The sequence below is a fragment of the Salmo salar genome, chromosome 09 (assembly GCF_965601325.2).
Source record: "Salmo salar chromosome 09, fSalSal1, whole genome shotgun sequence".
NCBI lineage: Eukaryota > Metazoa > Chordata > Actinopteri > Salmoniformes > Salmonidae > Salmo > Salmo salar.
This window is the reverse complement of record NC_138299.1, coordinates 45,754,263-45,772,208: the sequence shown is the minus strand read 5'-3', so window position 1 is coordinate 45,772,208 and position 17,946 is coordinate 45,754,263. Positions and strand designations below refer to the sequence as shown.

Here is a 17,946-nt window from a genome sequence, read left to right as displayed (position 1 = left end):
TCAACACAGTATAGATGAGGAAGTTCCGGTTACTGTCTGTTACTATGTCTGCTAGATCAACATGGTATAGATGAGGAAGTTCCTGTTACTGTGTCTGCTAGATAAACACGGTATAGATGAGGAAGTTCCTGTTACTGTCAATTACTGTGTCTGCTAGATCAACATGGTATAGTTGAGGAAGTTCCTGTTACTGTGTCTGCTAGATCAACATGGTATAGATGAGGAAGTTCCTGTTACTGTGTCTTCTAGATCAACACGGTATAGATGAGGAAGTACCTGTTACTCTGTCTGTTACTGTGTCTGCCAGATCAACACGGTATAGATGAGGAAGTTCCTGTTACTGTGTCTGCTAGATCAACACGGTATAGATGAGGAGGTTCCTGTTACTGTGTCTGCTAGATCAACATGGTATAGATGAGGAAGTTCTTGTTACTGTGTCTGCTAGATCAACATGGTATAGATGAGGAAGTTCCTGTTACTGTCTTTTACTGTGTCTGCTAGATCAACATGGTATAGATGAGGAAGTTCCTGTTACTGTGTCTGCTAGATCAACATAGTATAGATGAGGAAGTTCCTGTTACTGTCTGTTACTGTGTCTGCTAGATCAACATGGTATAGATGAGGAAGTTCCTGTTACTGTGTCTGCTAGATCAACACAGTAAAGATGAGGAAGGTCCTGTTACTGTCTGTTACTATGTCTGCTAGATCAACATGGTATAGATGAGGACGTTCCTGTTACTGTGTCTGCTAGATCAACACGGTATAGATGAGGAAGTTCCTGTTACTGTGTCTGCTAGATCAACATAGTATAGATGAGGAAGTTCCTGTTACTGTGTCTGCTAGATCAACATGGTATAGATGAGGGAGTTCCTGTTACTGTGTCTGCTAGATCAACTTGGTATAGATGAGGAAGTTCCTGTTACTGTCTGTTACTGTGTCTGCTAGTTCAACATGGTATAGATGAGGAGGTTCCTGTTACTGTCTGTTACTGTGTCTGCTAGATCAACACGGTATAGATGAGGAAGTTCCTGTTACTGTGTCTGCTAGATCAACATAGTATAGATGAGGAAGTTCCTGTTACTGTGTCTGCTAGATCAACTTGGTATTGATGAGGAAGTTCCTGTTACTGTCTGTTACTGTGTCTGCTAGATCAACACAGTATAGATGAGGAAGTTCCTGTTACTGTCTGTTACTGTGTCTGCTAGATCAACATGGTATAGATGAGGAAGTTCCTGTTACTGTCTGTTACTGTGTCTGCTAGATCAACATGGTATAGATGAGGAAGTTCCTGTTACTGTGTCTGCTAGATCAACACGGTATAGATGAGGAAGGTCCTGTTACTGTCTGTTACTATGTCTGCTAGATCAACATGGTATAGATGAGGAAGGTCCTGTTACTGTGTCTGCTAGATCAACACGGTATAGATGAGGAAGTTCCTGTTACTGTCTGTTACTGTGTCTGCTAGATCAACATGGTATAGATGAGGAAGTTCCTGTTACTGTGTCTGCTAGATCAACATAGTACAGATGAGGAAGTTCCTGTTACTGTGTCTGCTAGATCAACATAGTATAGATGAGGAAGTTCCTGTTACTGTGTCTGCTAGATCAACATGGTATAGATGAGGAAGTTCCTGTTACTGTGTTTGCTAGATCAACATGGTATAGATGAGGAAGTTCCTGTTACTGTCTGTTACTGTGTCTGCTAGATCAACATGGTATAGATGAGGAAGTTCCTGTTACTGTGTCTGCTAGTTCAACATAGTATAGATGAGGAAGTTCCTGTTACTGTCTGTTACTGTGTCTGCTAGATCAACATGGTATAGATGAGGAAGTTCCTGTTACTCTGTCTGTTAGATCAACACGGTATAGATGAGGAAGGTCCTGTTACTGTCTGTTACTATGTCTGCTAGATCAACATGGTATAGATGAGGAAGTTCCTGTTACTGTGTCTGCTAGATCAACATAGTATAGATGAGGAAGTTCCTGTTACTGTGTCTGCTAGATCAACATGGTATAGATGAGGAAGTTCCTGTTACTGTGTTTGCTAGATCAACATGGTATAGATGAGGAAGTTCCTGTTACTGTCTGTTACTGTGTCTGCTAGATCAACATGGTATAGATGAGGAAGTTCCTGTTACTGTGTCTGCTAGTTCAACATAGTATAGATGAGGAAGTTCCTGTTACTGTCTGTTACTGTGTCTGCTAGATCAACATGGTATAGATGAGGAAGTTCCTGTTACTCTGTCTGTTAGATCAACACGGTATAGATGAGGAAGGTCCTGTTACTGTCTGTTACTATGTCTGCTAGATCAACATGGTATAGATGAGGAAGTTCCTGTTACTGTGTCTGCTAGATCAACACGGTATAGATGAGGAAGTTCCTGTTACTGTCTGTTACTGTGTCTGCTAGATCAACATGGTATAGATGAGGAAGTTCCTGTTACTGTGTCTGCTAGATCAACATAGTAAAGATGAGGAAGTTCCTGTTACTGTGTCTGCTAGATCAACATGGTATAGATGAGGAAGTTCCTGTTACTGTGTCTGCTAGATCAACATAGTATAGATGAGGAAGTTCCTGTTACTGTCTGTTACTGTGTCTGCTAGATCAACTTGGTATAGATGAGGAAGTTCCTGTTACTGTGTCTGCTAGATCAACACGGTATAGATGAGGAAGGTCCTGTTACTGTCTGTTACTATGTCTGCTAGATCAACATGGTATAGATGAGGAAGTTCCTGTTACTGTGTCTGCTAGATCAACACGGTATAGATGAGGAAGTTCCTGTTACTGTCTGTTACTGTGTCTGCTAGATCAACATGGTATAGATGAGGAAGTTCCTGTTACTGTGTCTGCTAGATCAACATAGTACAGATGAGGAAGTTCCTGTTACTGTGTCTGCAAGATCAACTTGGTATAGATGAGGAAGTTCCTGTTACTGTCTGTTACTGTGTCTGCTAGTTCAACATGGTATAGATGAGGAGGTTCCTGTTACTGTCTGTTACTGTGTCTGCTAGATCAACATGGTATAGATGAGGAAGTTCCTGTTACTGTGTCTGCTAGATCAACACGGTATAGATGAGGAAGTTCCTGTTACTGTCTGTTACTGTGTCTGCTAGATCAACATGGTATAGATGAGGAAGTTCCTGTTACAGTGTCTGCTAGAACAACATAGTACAGATGAGGAAGTTCCTGTTACTGTGTCTGCTAGATCAACATAGTATAGATTAGGAAGTTCCTGTTACTGTGTCTGCTAGTTCAACATGGTATAGATGAGGAGGTTCCTGTTACTGTCTGTTACTGTGTCTGCTAGATCAACATGGTATAGATGAGGAAGTTCCTGTTACTGTGTCTGCTAGATCAACACGGTATAGATGAGGAAGTTCCTGTTACTGTCTGTTACTGTGTCTGCTAGATCAACATGGTATAGATGAGGAAGTTCCTGTTACTGTGTCTGCTAGAACAACATAGTACAGATGAGGAAGTTCCTGTTACTGTGTCTGCTAGATCAACATAGTATAGATGAGGAAGTTCCTGTTACTGTGTCTGCTCGATCAACACGGTATAGATGAGGAAGTTCCTGTTACTGTGTCTGCTAGATCAACATGGTATAGATGAGGAAGTTCCTGTTACTGTGTCTGCTAGATCAACATGGTATAGATGAGGAAGTTCCTGTTACTGTGTCTGCTAGATCAACATAGTATAGATGAGGAAGTTCCTGTTACTGTGTCTGCTAGATCAACACGGTATAGATGAGGAAGTTCCTGTTACTGTGTCTGCTAGATCAACATAGTATAGATGAGGAAGTTCCTGTTACTGTGTCTGCTAGATCAACATGGTATAGATGAGGGAGTTCCTGTTACTGTGTCTGCTAGATCAACTTGGTATAGATGAGGAAGTTCCTGTTACTGTCTGTTACTGTGTCTGCTAGTTCAACATGGTATAGATGAGGAGGTTCCTGTTACTGTCTGTTACTGTGTCTGCTAGATCAACACGGTATAGATGAGGAAGTTCCTGTTACTGTGTCTGCTAGATCAACATAGTATAGATGAGGAAGTTCCTGTTACTGTGTCTGCTAGATCAACTTGGTATTGATGAGGAAGTTCCTGTTACTGTCTGTTACTGTGTCTGCTAGATCAACACAGTATAGATGAGGAAGTTCCTGTTACTGTCCGTTACTGTGTCTGCTAGATCAACATGGTATAGATGAGGAAGTTCCTGTTACTGTCTGTTACTGTGTCTTCTAGATCAACATGGTATAGATGAGGAAGTTCCTGTTACTGTGTCTGCTAGATCAACACGGTATAGATGAGGAAGGTCCTGTTACTGTCTGTTACTGTGTCTGCTAGATCAACATGGTATAGATGAGGAAGTTCCTGTTACTGTCTGTTACTGTGTCTGCTAGATCAACATGGTATAGATGAGGAAGTTCCTGTTACTGTGTCTGCTAGATCAACATGGTATAGATGAGGAAGTGCCTGTTACTGTTTCTGCTAGATCAACATGGTATAGATGAGGAAGTTCCTGTTACTGTCTGTTACTGTGTCTGCTAGATCAACATGGTATAGATGAGGAAGTTCCTGTTACTGTCTGTTACTGTGTCTGCTAGATCAACATGGTATAGATGAGGAAGTTCCTGTTACTGTGTCTGCTAGATCAACATGGTATACATGAGGAAGTGCCTGTTACTGTTTCTGCTAGATCAACATGGTATAGATGAGGAAATTCCTGTTACTGTCTGTTACTGTGTCTGCTAGATCAACATGGTATAGATGAGGAAGTTCCTGTTACTGTGTCTGCTAGATCAACACGGTATAGATGAGGAAGTTCCGGTTACTGTCTGTTACTATGTCTGCTAGATCAACATGGTATAGATGAGGAAGTTCCTGTTACTGTGTCTGCTAGATAAACACGGTATAGATGAGGAAGTTCCTGTTACTGTCTATTACTGTGTCTGCTAGATCAACATGGTATAGATGAGGAAGTTCCTGTTACTGTGTCTGCTAGATCAACATGGTATAGATGAGGAAGTTCTTGTTACTGTGTCTGCTAGATCAACATGGTATAGATGAGGAAGTTCCTGTTACTGTCTGTTACTGTGTCTGCTAGATCAACATGGTATAGATGAGGAAGTTCCTGTTACTGTGTCTGCTAGATCAACATAGTATAGATGAGGAAGTTCCTGTTACTGTCTGTTACTGTGTCTGCTAGATCAACATGGTATAGATGAGGAAGTTCCTGTTACTGTGTCTGCTAGATCCACACGGTATAGATGAGGAAGGTCCTGTTACTGTCTGTTACTATGTCTGCTAGATCAACATGGTATAGATGAGGACGTTCCTGTTACTGTGTCTGCTAGATCAACACGGTATATATGAGGAAGTTCCTGTTACTGTGTCTGCTAGATCAACATAGTATAGATGAGGAAGTTCCTGTTACTGTGTCTGCTAGATCAACATGGTATAGATGAGGGAGTTCCTGTTACTGTGTCTGCTAGATCAACTTGGTATAGATGAGGAAGTTCCTGTTACTGTCTGTTACTGTGTCTGCTAGTTCAACATGGTATAGATGAGGAGGTTCCTGTTACTGTCTGTTACTGTGTCTGCTAGATCAACATGGTATAGATGAGGAAGTTCCTGTTACTGTCTGTTACTGTGTCTGCTAGATCAACATGGTATAGATGAGGAAGTTCCTGTTACTGTGTCTGCTAGATCAACACGGTATAGATGAGGAAGGTCCTGTTACTGTCTGTTACTATGTCTGCTAGATCAACATGGTATAGATGAGGAAGGTCCTGTTACTGTGTCTGCTAGATCAACACGGTATAGATGAGGAAGTTCCTGTTACTGTCTGTTACTGTGTCTGCTAGATCAACATGGTATAGATGAGGAAGTTCCTGTTACTGTGTCTGCTAGATCAACATAGTACAGATGAGGAAGTTCCTGTTACTGTCTGTTACTGTGTCTGCTAGATCAACATGGTATAGATGAGGATGTTCATGTTACTGTGTCTGCTAGATCAACACGGTATAGATGACGAAGTTCCTGTTACTGTCTGTTACTGTGTCTGCTAGATCAACATGGTATAGATGAGGAAGTTCCTGTTACTGTGTCTGCTAGATCAACATGGTATAGATGAGGAAGTTCCTGTTACTGTGTCTGCTAGATCAACATAGTATAGATGAGGAAGTTCCTGTTACTGTCTGTTACTGTGTCTGCTAGATCAACATGGTATAGATGAGGAAGTTCCTGTTACTGTGTCTGCTAGATCAACACGGTATAGATGAGGAAGGTCCTGTTACTGTCTGTTACTATGTCTGCTAGATCAACATGGTATAGATGAGGAAGTTCCTGTTACTGTGTCTGCTAGATCAACACGGTATAGATGAGGAAGTTCCTGTTACTGTCTGTTACTGTGTCTGCTAGATCAACATGGTATAGATGAGGAAGTTCCTGTTACTGTGTCTGCTAGATCAACATAGTACAGATGAGGAAGTTCCTGTTACTGTGTCTGCAAGATCAACTTGGTATAGATGAGGAAGTTCCTGTTACTGTCTGTTACTGTGTCTGCTAGTTCAACATGGTATAGATGAGGAGGTTCCTGTTACTGTCTGTTACTGTGTCTGCTAGATCAACATGGTATAGATGAGGAAGTTCCTGTTACTGTGTCTGCTAGATCAACACGGTATAGATGAGGAAGTTCCTGTTACTGTCTGTTACTGTGTCTGCTAGATCAACATGGTATAGATGAGGAAGTTCCTGTTACAGTGTCTGCTAGATCAACATAGTATAGATGAGGAAGTTCCTGTTACTGTGTCTGCTAGTTCAACATGGTATAGATGAGGAGGTTCCTGTTACTGTCTGTTACTGTGTCTGCTAGATCAACATGGTATAGATGAGGAAGTTCCTGTTACTGTGTCTGCTAGATCAACACGGTATAGTTGAGGAAGTTCCTGTTCCTGTCTGTTACTGTGTCTGCTTGATCAACATGGTATAGATGAGGATGTTCCTGTTACTGTGTCTGCTAGAACAACATAGTACAGATGAGGAAGTTCCTGTTACTGTGTCTGCTAGATCAACATAGTATAGATGAGGAAGTTCCTGTTACTGTGTCTGCTCGATCAACTCGGTATAGATGAGGAAGTTCCTGTTACTGTGTCTGCTAGATCAACATGGTATAGATGAGGAAGTTCCTGTTACTGTGTCTGCTAGATCAACATGGTATAGATGAGGAAGTTCCTGTTACTGTCTGTTACTGTGTCTGCTAGATCAACATGGTATAGATGAGGAAGTTCCTGTTACTGTGTCTGCTAGATCAACACGGTATAGATGAGGAAGGTCCTGTTACTGTCTGTTACTATGTCTGCTAGATCAACATGGTATAGATGAGGAAGTACCTGTTACTCTGTCTGTTACTGTGTCTGCAAGATCAACACGGTATAGATGAGGAAGTTCCTGTTACTGTCTGTTACTGTGTCTGCTAGATCAACATGGTATAGATGAGGAAGTTCCTGTTACTGTGTCTGCTAGATCAACATGGTATAGATGAGGACGTTCCTGTTACTGTGTCTGATAGATCAACATAGTATAGATGAGGAAGTTCCTGTTACTGTCTGTTACTGTGTCTGCTAGATCAACATGGTATAGATGAGGAAGTTCCTGTTACTGTGTCTGCTAGATCAGCATGGTATAGATGAGGAAGTTCCTGTTACTGTGTCTGCTAGATCAACACGGTATAGATGAGGAAGTTCCTGTTACTGTGTCTGCTAGATCAACACGGTATAGATGAGGAGGTTCCTTTTACTGTGTCTGCTAGATCAACATGGTATAGATGAGGAAGTCCCTGTTACTGTCTGTTACTGTGTCTGCTAGATCAACATAGTATAGATGAGGAAGATCCTGTTACTGTGTCTGCTAGATCAACATGGTATAGATGAGGAAGTTCCTGTTACTGTGTCTGCTAGATCAACATTGTATAGATGAGGGAGTTCCTGTTACTGTGTCTGCTAGATGAAAATGGTATAGATGAGGAAGTTCCTGTTACTGTCTGTTACTGTGTCTGCTAGATCAACACGGTATAGATGAGGAAGTACCTGTTACGCTGTCTGTTACTGTGTCTGCCAGATCAACACCGTATAGATGAGGAAGTTCCTGTTACTGTCTGTTACTGTGTCTGCTAGATCAACATGGTATAGATGAGGAAGTTCCTGTTACTGTCTGTTACTGTGTCTGCTAGATCAACATGGTATAGATGAGGAAGTTCCTGTTACTGTGTCTGCTAGATCAACACAGTATAGATGAGGAAGTTCCGGTTACTGTCTGTTACTATGTCTGCTAGATCAACATGGTATAGATGAGGAAGTTCCTGTTACTGTGTCTGCTAGATCAACATAGTATAGATGAGGAAGTTCCTGTTACTGTGTCTGCTCGATCAACACGGTATAGATGAGGAAGTTCCTGTTACTGTGTCTGCTAGATCAACATGGTATAGATGAGGAAGTTCCTGTTACTGTGTCTGCTAGATCAACATGGTATAGATGAGGAAGTTCCTGTTACTGTGTCTGCTAGATCAACATGGTATAGATGAGGAAGTTCCTGTTACTGTCTGTTACTGTGTCTGCTAGATCAACATGGTATAGATGAGGAAGTTCCTGTTACTGTGTCTGCTAGATCAACACGGTATAGATGAGGAAGGTCCTGTTACTGTGTCTGCTAGATCAACATAGTATAGATGAGGAAGTTCCTGTTACTGTGTCTGCTAGATCAACATGGTATATCAGAGGAAGTTCCTGTTACTGTGTCTGCTAGATCAACATAGTATAGATGAGGAAGTTCCTGTTACTGTGTCTGCAAGATCAACATAGTATAGATGAGGAAGTTCCTGTTACTGTGTCTGCTATATCAACATTGTATAGATGAGGAAGTTCCTGTTACTGTGTCTGCTAGATCAACATAGTACAGATGAGGAAGTTCCTGTTACTGTGTCTGCAAGATCAACATAGTATAGATGAGGAAGTTCCTGTTACTGTGTCTGATAGATCAACATAGTATAGATGACGAAGTTCCTGTTACTGTGTCTGCTAGATCAACATTGTATAGATGAGGGAGTTCCTGTTACTGTGTCTGCTAGATGAAAATGGTATAGATGAGGAAGTTCCTGTTACTGTCTCTTACTGTGTCTGCTAGATCAACACGGTATAGATGAGGAAGTACCTGTTACTCTGTCTGTTACTGTGTCTGCAAGATCAACACGGTATAGATGAGGAAGTTCCTGTTACTGTCTGTTACTGTGTCTGCTAGATCAACATGGTATAGATGAGGAAGTTCCTGTTACTGTCTGTTACTGTTTCTGCTAGATCAACATTGTATAGATGAGGAAGTTCCTGTTACTGTCTGTTACTGTGTCTGCTAGATCAACATGGTATAGATGAGGAAGTTACTGTTACTGTCTGTTACTGTGTCTGCTAGATCAACATGGTATAGATGAGGAAGTTCCTGTTACTGTGTCTGCTAGATCAACATGGTATAGATGAGGACGTTCCTGTTACTGTGTCTGCTAGATCAACATAGTATAGATGAGGAAGTTCCTGTTACTGTCTGTTACTGTGTCTGCTAGATCAACATGGTATAGATGAGGAAGTTCCTGTTACTGTGTCTGCTAGATCAGCATGGTATAGATGAGGAAGTTCCTGTTACTGTGTCTGCTAGATCAACACGGTATAGATGAGGAAGTTCCTGTTACTGTGTCTGCTAGATCAACACGGTATAGATGAGGAGGTTCCTTTTACTGTGTCTGCTAGATCAACATGGTATAGATGAGGAAGTCCCTGTTACTGTCTGTTACTGTGTCTGCTAGATCAACATAGTATAGATGAGGAAGATCCTGTTACTGTGTCTGCTAGATCAACATGGTATAGATGAGGAAGTTCCTGTTACTGTGTCTGCTAGATCAACATTGTATAGATGAGGGAGTTCCTGTTACTGTGTCTGCTAGATGAAAATGGTATAGATGAGGAAGTTCCTGTTACTGTCTGTTACTGTGTCTGCTAGATCAACACTGTATAGATGAGGAAGTACCTGTTACGCTGTCTGTTACTGTGTCTGCCAGATCAACACGGTATAGATGAGGAAGTTCCTGTTACTGTCTGTTACTGTGTCTGCTAGATCAACATGGTATAGATGAGGAAGTTCCTGTTACTGTCTGTTACTGTGTCTGCTAGATCAACATGGTATAGATGAGGAAGTTCCTGTTACTGTGTCTGCTAGATCAACATGGTATAGATGAGGAAGTGCCTGTTACTGTGTCTGCTAGATCAACATGGTATAGATGAGGAAGTTCCTGTTACTGTCTGTTACTGTGTCTGCTAGATCAACATGGTATAGATGAGGAAGTTCCTGTTACTGTGTCTGCTAGATCAACACAGTATAGATGAGGAAGTTCCGGTTACTGTCTGTTACTATGTCTGCTAGATCAACATGGTATAGATGAGGAAGTTCCTGTTACTGTGTCTGCTAGATAAACACGGTATAGATGAGGAAGTTCCTGTTACTGTCTATTACTGTGTCTGCTAGATCAACATGGTATAGATGAGGAAGTTCCTGTTACTGTGTCTGCTAGATCAACATGGTATAGATGAGGAAGTTCCTGTTACTGTGTCTTCTAGATCAACACGGTATAGATGAGGAAGTACCTGTTACTCTGTCTGTTACTGTGTCTGCCAGATCAACACAGTATAGATGAGGAAGTTCCTGTTACTGTGTCTGCTAGATCAACACGGTATAGATGAGGAGGTTCCTGTTACTGTGTCTGCTAGATCAACATGGTATAGATGAGGAAGTTCTTGTTACTGTGTCTGCTAGATCAACATGGTATAGATGAGGAAGTCCCTGTTACTGTCTGTTACTGTGTCTGCTAGATCAACATAGTATAGATGAGGAAGATCCTGTTACTGTGTCTGCTAGATCAACATGGTATAGATGAGGACGTTCCTGTTACTGTGTCTGATAGATCAACATAGTATAGATGAGGAAGTTCCTGTTACTGTCTGTTACTGTGTCTGCTAGATCAACATGGTATAGATGAGGAAGTTCCTGTTACTGTGTCTGCTAGATCAGCATGGTATAGATGAGGAAGTTCCTGTTACTGTGTCTGCTAGATCAACACGGTATAGATGAGGAAGTTCCTGTTACTGTGTCTGCTAGATCAACACGGTATAGATGAGGAGGTTCCTTTTACTGTGTCTGCTAGATCAACATGGTATAGATGAGGAAGTCCCTGTTACTGTCTGTTACTGTGTCTGCTAGATCAACATAGTATAGATGAGGAAGATCCTGTTACTGTGTCTGCTAGATCAACATGGTATAGATGAGGAAGTTCCTGTTACTGTGTCTGCTAGATCAACATTGTATAGATGAGGGAGTTCCTGTTACTGTGTCTGCTAGATGAAAATGGTATAGATGAGGAAGTTCCTGTTACTGTCTGTTACTGTGTCTGCTAGATCAACACGGTATAGATGAGGAAGTACCTGTTACGCTGTCTGTTACTGTGTCTGCCAGATCAACACCGTATAGATGAGGAAGTTCCTGTTACTGTCTGTTACTGTGTCTGCTAGATCAACATGGTATAGATGAGGAAGTTCCTGTTACTGTCTGTTACTGTGTCTGCTAGATCAACATGGTATAGATGAGGAAGTTCCTGTTACTGTGTCTGCTAGATCAACACAGTATAGATGAGGAAGTTCCGGTTACTGTCTGTTACTATGTCTGCTAGATCAACATGGTATAGATGAGGAAGTTCCTGTTACTGTGTCTGCTAGATCAACATAGTATAGATGAGGAAGTTCCTGTTACTGTGTCTGCTCGATCAACACGGTATAGATGAGGAAGTTCCTGTTACTGTGTCTGCTAGATCAACATGGTATAGATGAGGAAGTTCCTGTTACTGTGTCTGCTAGATCAACATGGTATAGATGAGGAAGTTCCTGTTACTGTGTCTGCTAGATCAACATGGTATAGATGAGGAAGTTCCTGTTACTGTCTGTTACTGTGTCTGCTAGATCAACATGGTATAGATGAGGAAGTTCCTGTTACTGTGTCTGCTAGATCAACACGGTATAGATGAGGAAGGTCCTGTTACTGTGTCTGCTAGATCAACATAGTATAGATGAGGAAGTTCCTGTTACTGTGTCTGCTAGATCAACATGGTATATCAGAGGAAGTTCCTGTTACTGTGTCTGCTAGATCAACATAGTATAGATGAGGAAGTTCCTGTTACTGTGTCTGCAAGATCAACATAGTATAGATGAGGAAGTTCCTGTTACTGTGTCTGCTATATCAACATTGTATAGATGAGGAAGTTCCTGTTACTGTGTCTGCTAGATCAACATAGTACAGATGAGGAAGTTCCTGTTACTGTGTCTGCAAGATCAACATAGTATAGATGAGGAAGTTCCTGTTACTGTGTCTGATAGATCAACATAGTATAGATGACGAAGTTCCTGTTACTGTGTCTGCTAGATCAACATTGTATAGATGAGGGAGTTCCTGTTACTGTGTCTGCTAGATGAAAATGGTATAGATGAGGAAGTTCCTGTTACTGTCTCTTACTGTGTCTGCTAGATCAACACGGTATAGATGAGGAAGTACCTGTTACTCTGTCTGTTACTGTGTCTGCAAGATCAACACGGTATAGATGAGGAAGTTCCTGTTACTGTCTGTTACTGTGTCTGCTAGATCAACATGGTATAGATGAGGAAGTTCCTGTTACTGTCTGTTACTGTTTCTGCTAGATCAACATTGTATAGATGAGGAAGTTCCTGTTACTGTCTGTTACTGTGTCTGCTAGATCAACATGGTATAGATGAGGAAGTTACTGTTACTGTCTGTTACTGTGTCTGCTAGATCAACATGGTATAGATGAGGAAGTTCCTGTTACTGTGTCTGCTAGATCAACATGGTATAGATGAGGACGTTCCTGTTACTGTGTCTGCTAGATCAACATAGTATAGATGAGGAAGTTCCTGTTACTGTCTGTTACTGTGTCTGCTAGATCAACATGGTATAGATGAGGAAGTTCCTGTTACTGTGTCTGCTAGATCAGCATGGTATAGATGAGGAAGTTCCTGTTACTGTGTCTGCTAGATCAACACGGTATAGATGAGGAAGTTCCTGTTACTGTGTCTGCTAGATCAACACGGTATAGATGAGGAGGTTCCTTTTACTGTGTCTGCTAGATCAACATGGTATAGATGAGGAAGTCCCTGTTACTGTCTGTTACTGTGTCTGCTAGATCAACATAGTATAGATGAGGAAGATCCTGTTACTGTGTCTGCTAGATCAACATGGTATAGATGAGGAAGTTCCTGTTACTGTGTCTGCTAGATCAACATTGTATAGATGAGGGAGTTCCTGTTACTGTGTCTGCTAGATGAAAATGGTATAGATGAGGAAGTTCCTGTTACTGTCTGTTACTGTGTCTGCTAGATCAACACGGTATAGATGAGGAAGTACCTGTTACGCTGTCTGTTACTGTGTCTGCCAGATCAACACGGTATAGATGAGGAAGTTCCTGTTACTGTCTGTTACTGTGTCTGCTAGATCAACATGGTATAGATGAGGAAGTTCCTGTTACTGTCTGTTACTGTGTCTGCTAGATCAACATGGTATAGATGAGGAAGTTCCTGTTACTGTGTCTGCTAGATCAACATGGTATAGATGAGGAAGTGCCTGTTACTGTGTCTGCTAGATCAACATGGTATAGATGAGGAAGTTCCTGTTACTGTCTGTTACTGTGTCTGCTAGATCAACATGGTATAGATGAGGAAGTTCCTGTTACTGTGTCTGCTAGATCAACACAGTATAGATGAGGAAGTTCCGGTTACTGTCTGTTACTATGTCTGCTAGATCAACATGGTATAGATGAGGAAGTTCCTGTTACTGTGTCTGCTAGATAAACACGGTATAGATGAGGAAGTTCCTGTTACTGTCTATTACTGTGTCTGCTAGATCAACATGGTATAGATGAGGAAGTTCCTGTTACTGTGTCTGCTAGATCAACATGGTATAGATGAGGAAGTTCCTGTTACTGTGTCTTCTAGATCAACACGGTATAGATGAGGAAGTACCTGTTACTCTGTCTGTTACTGTGTCTGCCAGATCAACACAGTATAGATGAGGAAGTTCCTGTTACTGTGTCTGCTAGATCAACACGGTATAGATGAGGAGGTTCCTGTTACTGTGTCTGCTAGATCAACATGGTATAGATGAGGAAGTTCTTGTTACTGTGTCTGCTAGATCAACATGGTATAGATGAGGAAGTTCCTGTTACTGTCTGTTACTGTGTCTGCTAGATCAACATGGTATAGATGAGGAAGTTCCTGTTACTGTGTCTGCTAGATCAACATAGTATAGATGAGGAAGTTCCTGTTACTGTCTGTTACTGTGTCTGCTAGATCAACATGGTATAGATGAGGAAGTTCCTGTTACTGTGTCTGCTAGATCAACACAGTAAAGATGAGGAAGGTCCTGTTACTGTCTGTTACTATGTCTGCTAGATCAACATGGTATAGATGAGGACGTTCCTGTTACTGTGTCTGCTAGATCAACATGGTATAGATGAGGAAGTTCCTGTTACTGTCTGTTACTGTGTCTGCTAGATCAACATGGTATAGATGAGGAAGTTCCTGTTACTGTGTCTGCTAGATCAACATGGTATAGATGAGGAAGTGCCTGTTACTGTGTCTGCTAGATCAACATGGTATAGATGAGGAAGTTCCTGTTACTGTGTCTGCTAGATCAACACAGTATAGATGAGGAAGTTCCGGTTACTGTCTGTTACTATGTCTGCTAGATCAACATGGTATAGATGAGGAAGTTCCTGTTACTGTGTCTGCTAGATAAACACGGTATAGATGAGGAAGTTCCTGTTACTGTCTATTACTGTGTCTGCTAGATCAACATGGTATAGATGAGGAAGTTCCTGTTACTGTGTCTGCTAGATCAACACAGTATAGATGAGGAAGTTCCGGTTACTGTCTGTTACTATGTCTGCTAGATCAACATGGTATAGATGAGGAAGTTCCTGTTACTGTGTCTGCTAGATAAACACGGTATAGATGAGGAAGTTCCTGTTACTGTCTATTACTGTGTCTGCTAGATCAACATGGTATAGATGAGGAAGTTCCTGTTACTGTGTCTGCTAGATCAACATGGTATAGATGAGGAAGTTCCTGTTACTGTGTCTTCTAGATCAACACGGTATAGATGAGGAAGTACCTGTTACTCTGTCTGTTACTGTGTCTGCCAGATCAACACAGTATAGATGAGGAAGTTCCTGTTACTGTGTCTGCTAGATCAACACGGTATAGATGAGGAGGTTCCTGTTACTGTGTCTGCTAGATCAACATGGTATAGATGAGGAAGTTCTTGTTACTGTGTCTGCTAGATCAACATGGTATAGATGAGGAAGTTCCTGTTACTGTCTGTTACTGTGTCTGCTAGATCAACATGGTATAGATGAGGAAGTTCCTGTTACTGTGTCTGCTAGATCAACATAGTATAGATGAGGAAGTTCCTGTTACTGTCTGTTACTGTGTCTGCTAGATCAACATGGTATAGATGAGGAAGTTCCTGTTACTGTGTCTGCTAGATCAACACAGTAAAGATGAGGAAGGTCCTGTTACTGTCTGTTACTATGTCTGCTAGATCAACATGGTATAGATGAGGACGTTCCTGTTACTGTGTCTGCTAGATCAACACGGTATAGATGAGGAAGTTCCTGTTACTGTGTCTGCTAGATCAACATAGTATAGATGAGGAAGTTCCTGTTACTGTGTCTGCTAGATCAACATGGTATAGATGAGGGAGTTCCTGTTACTGTGTCTGCTAGATCAACTTGGTATAGATGAGGAAGTACCTGTTACTGTCTGTTACTGTGTCTGCTAGTTCAACATGGTATAGATGAGGAGGTTCCTGTTACTGTCTGTTACTGTGTCTGCTAGATCAACACGGTATAGATGAGGAAGTTCCTGTTACTGTGTCTGCTAGATCAACATAGTATAGATGAGGAAGTTCCTGTTACTGTGTCTGCTAGATCAACTTGGTATTGATGAGGAAGTTCCTGTTACTGTCTGTTACTGTGTCTGCTAGATCAACACAGTATAGATGAGGAAGTTCCTGTTACTGTCTGTTACTGTGTCTGCTAGATCAACATGGTATAGATGAGGAAGTTCCTGTTACTGTCTGTTACTGTGTCTGCTAGATCAACATGGTATAGATGAGGAAGTTCCTGTTACTGTGTCTGCTAGATCAACACGGTATAGATGAGGAAGGTCCTGTTACTGTCTGTTACTATGTCTGCTAGATCAACATGGTATAGATGAGGAAGGTCCTGTTACTGTGTCTGCTAGATCAACACGGTATAGATGAGGAAGTTCCTGTTACTGTCTGTTACTGTGTCTGCTAGATCAACATGGTATAGATGAGGAAGTTCCTGTTACTGTGTCTGCTAGATCAACATAGTACAGATGAGGAAGTTCCTGTTACTGTGTCTGCTAGATCAACATAGTATAGATGAGGAAGTTCCTGTTACTGTGTCTGCTAGATCAACATGGTATAGATGAGGAAGTTCCTGTTACTGTGTTTGCTAGATCAACATGGTATAGATGAGGAAGTTCCTGTTACTGTCTGTTACTGTGTCTGCTAGATCAACATGGTATAGATGAGGAAGTTCCTGTTACTGTGTCTGCTAGTTCAACATAGTATAGATGAGGAAGTTCCTGTTATTGTCTGTTACTGTGTCTGCAAGATCAACATGGTATAGATGAGGAAGTTCCTGTTACTCTGTCTGCTAGATCAACACGGTATAGATGAGGAAGGTCCTGTTACTGTCTGTTACTATGTCTGCTAGATCAACATGGTATAGATGAGGAAGTTCCTGTTACTGTGTCTGCTAGATCAACACGGTATAGATGAGGAAGTTCCTGTTACTGTCTGTTACTGTGTCTGCTAGATCAACATGGTATAGATGAGGAAGTTCCTGTTACTGTGTCTGCTAGATCAACATAGTAAAGATGAGGAAGTTCCTGTTACTGTGTCTGCTAGATCAACATGGTATAGATGAGGAAGTTCCTGTTACTGTGTCTGGCTGAGATCAACATAGTATAGATGAGGAAGTTCCTGTTACTGTCTGTTACTGTGTCTGCTAGATCAACTTGGTATAGATGAGGAAGTTCCTGTTACTGTGTCTGCTAGATCAACACGGTATAGATGAGGAAGGTCCTGTTACTGTCTGTTACTATGTCTGCTAGATCAACATGGTATAGATGAGGAAGTTCCTGTTACTGTGTCTGCTAGATCAACACGGTATAGATGAGGAAGTTCCTGTTACTGTCTGTTACTGTGTCTGCTAGATCAACATGGTATAGATGAGGAAGTTCCTGTTACTGTGTCTGCTAGATCAACATAGTACAGATGAGGAAGTTCCTGTTACTGTGTCTGCAAGATCAACTTGGTATAGATGAGGAAGTTCCTGTTACTGTCTGTTACTGTGTCTGCTAGTTCAACATGGTATAGATGAGGAGGTTCCTGTTACTGTCTGTTACTGTGTCTGCTAGATCAACATGGTATAGATGAGGAAGTTCCTGTTACTGTGTCTGCTAGATCAACACGGTATAGATGAGGAAGTTCCTGTTACTGTCTGTTACTGTGTCTGCTAGATCAACATGGTATAGATGAGGAAGTTCCTGTTACAGTGTCTGCTAGAACAACATAGTACAGATGAGGAAGTTCCTGTTACTGTGTCTGCTAGATCAACATAGTATAGATGAGGAAGTTCCTGTTACTGTGTCTGCTAGTTCAACATGGTATAGATGAGGAGGTTCCTGTTACTGTCTGTTACTGTGTCTGCTAGATCAACATGGTATAGATGAGGAAGTTCCTGTTACTGTGTCTGCTA

At 41.4% G+C, this 17,946-nt stretch overlaps 1 protein-coding gene across 1 annotated transcript in view; it reads left to right on the top strand.

Moving 5' to 3' along the window:
- sntg2 (syntrophin, gamma 2) overlaps nt 1–17,946 on the top strand; it is a 376,324-nt gene that overhangs the window by 160,003 nt on the left and 198,375 nt on the right. The gene's annotated exons all lie outside the window — the stretch shown is intronic.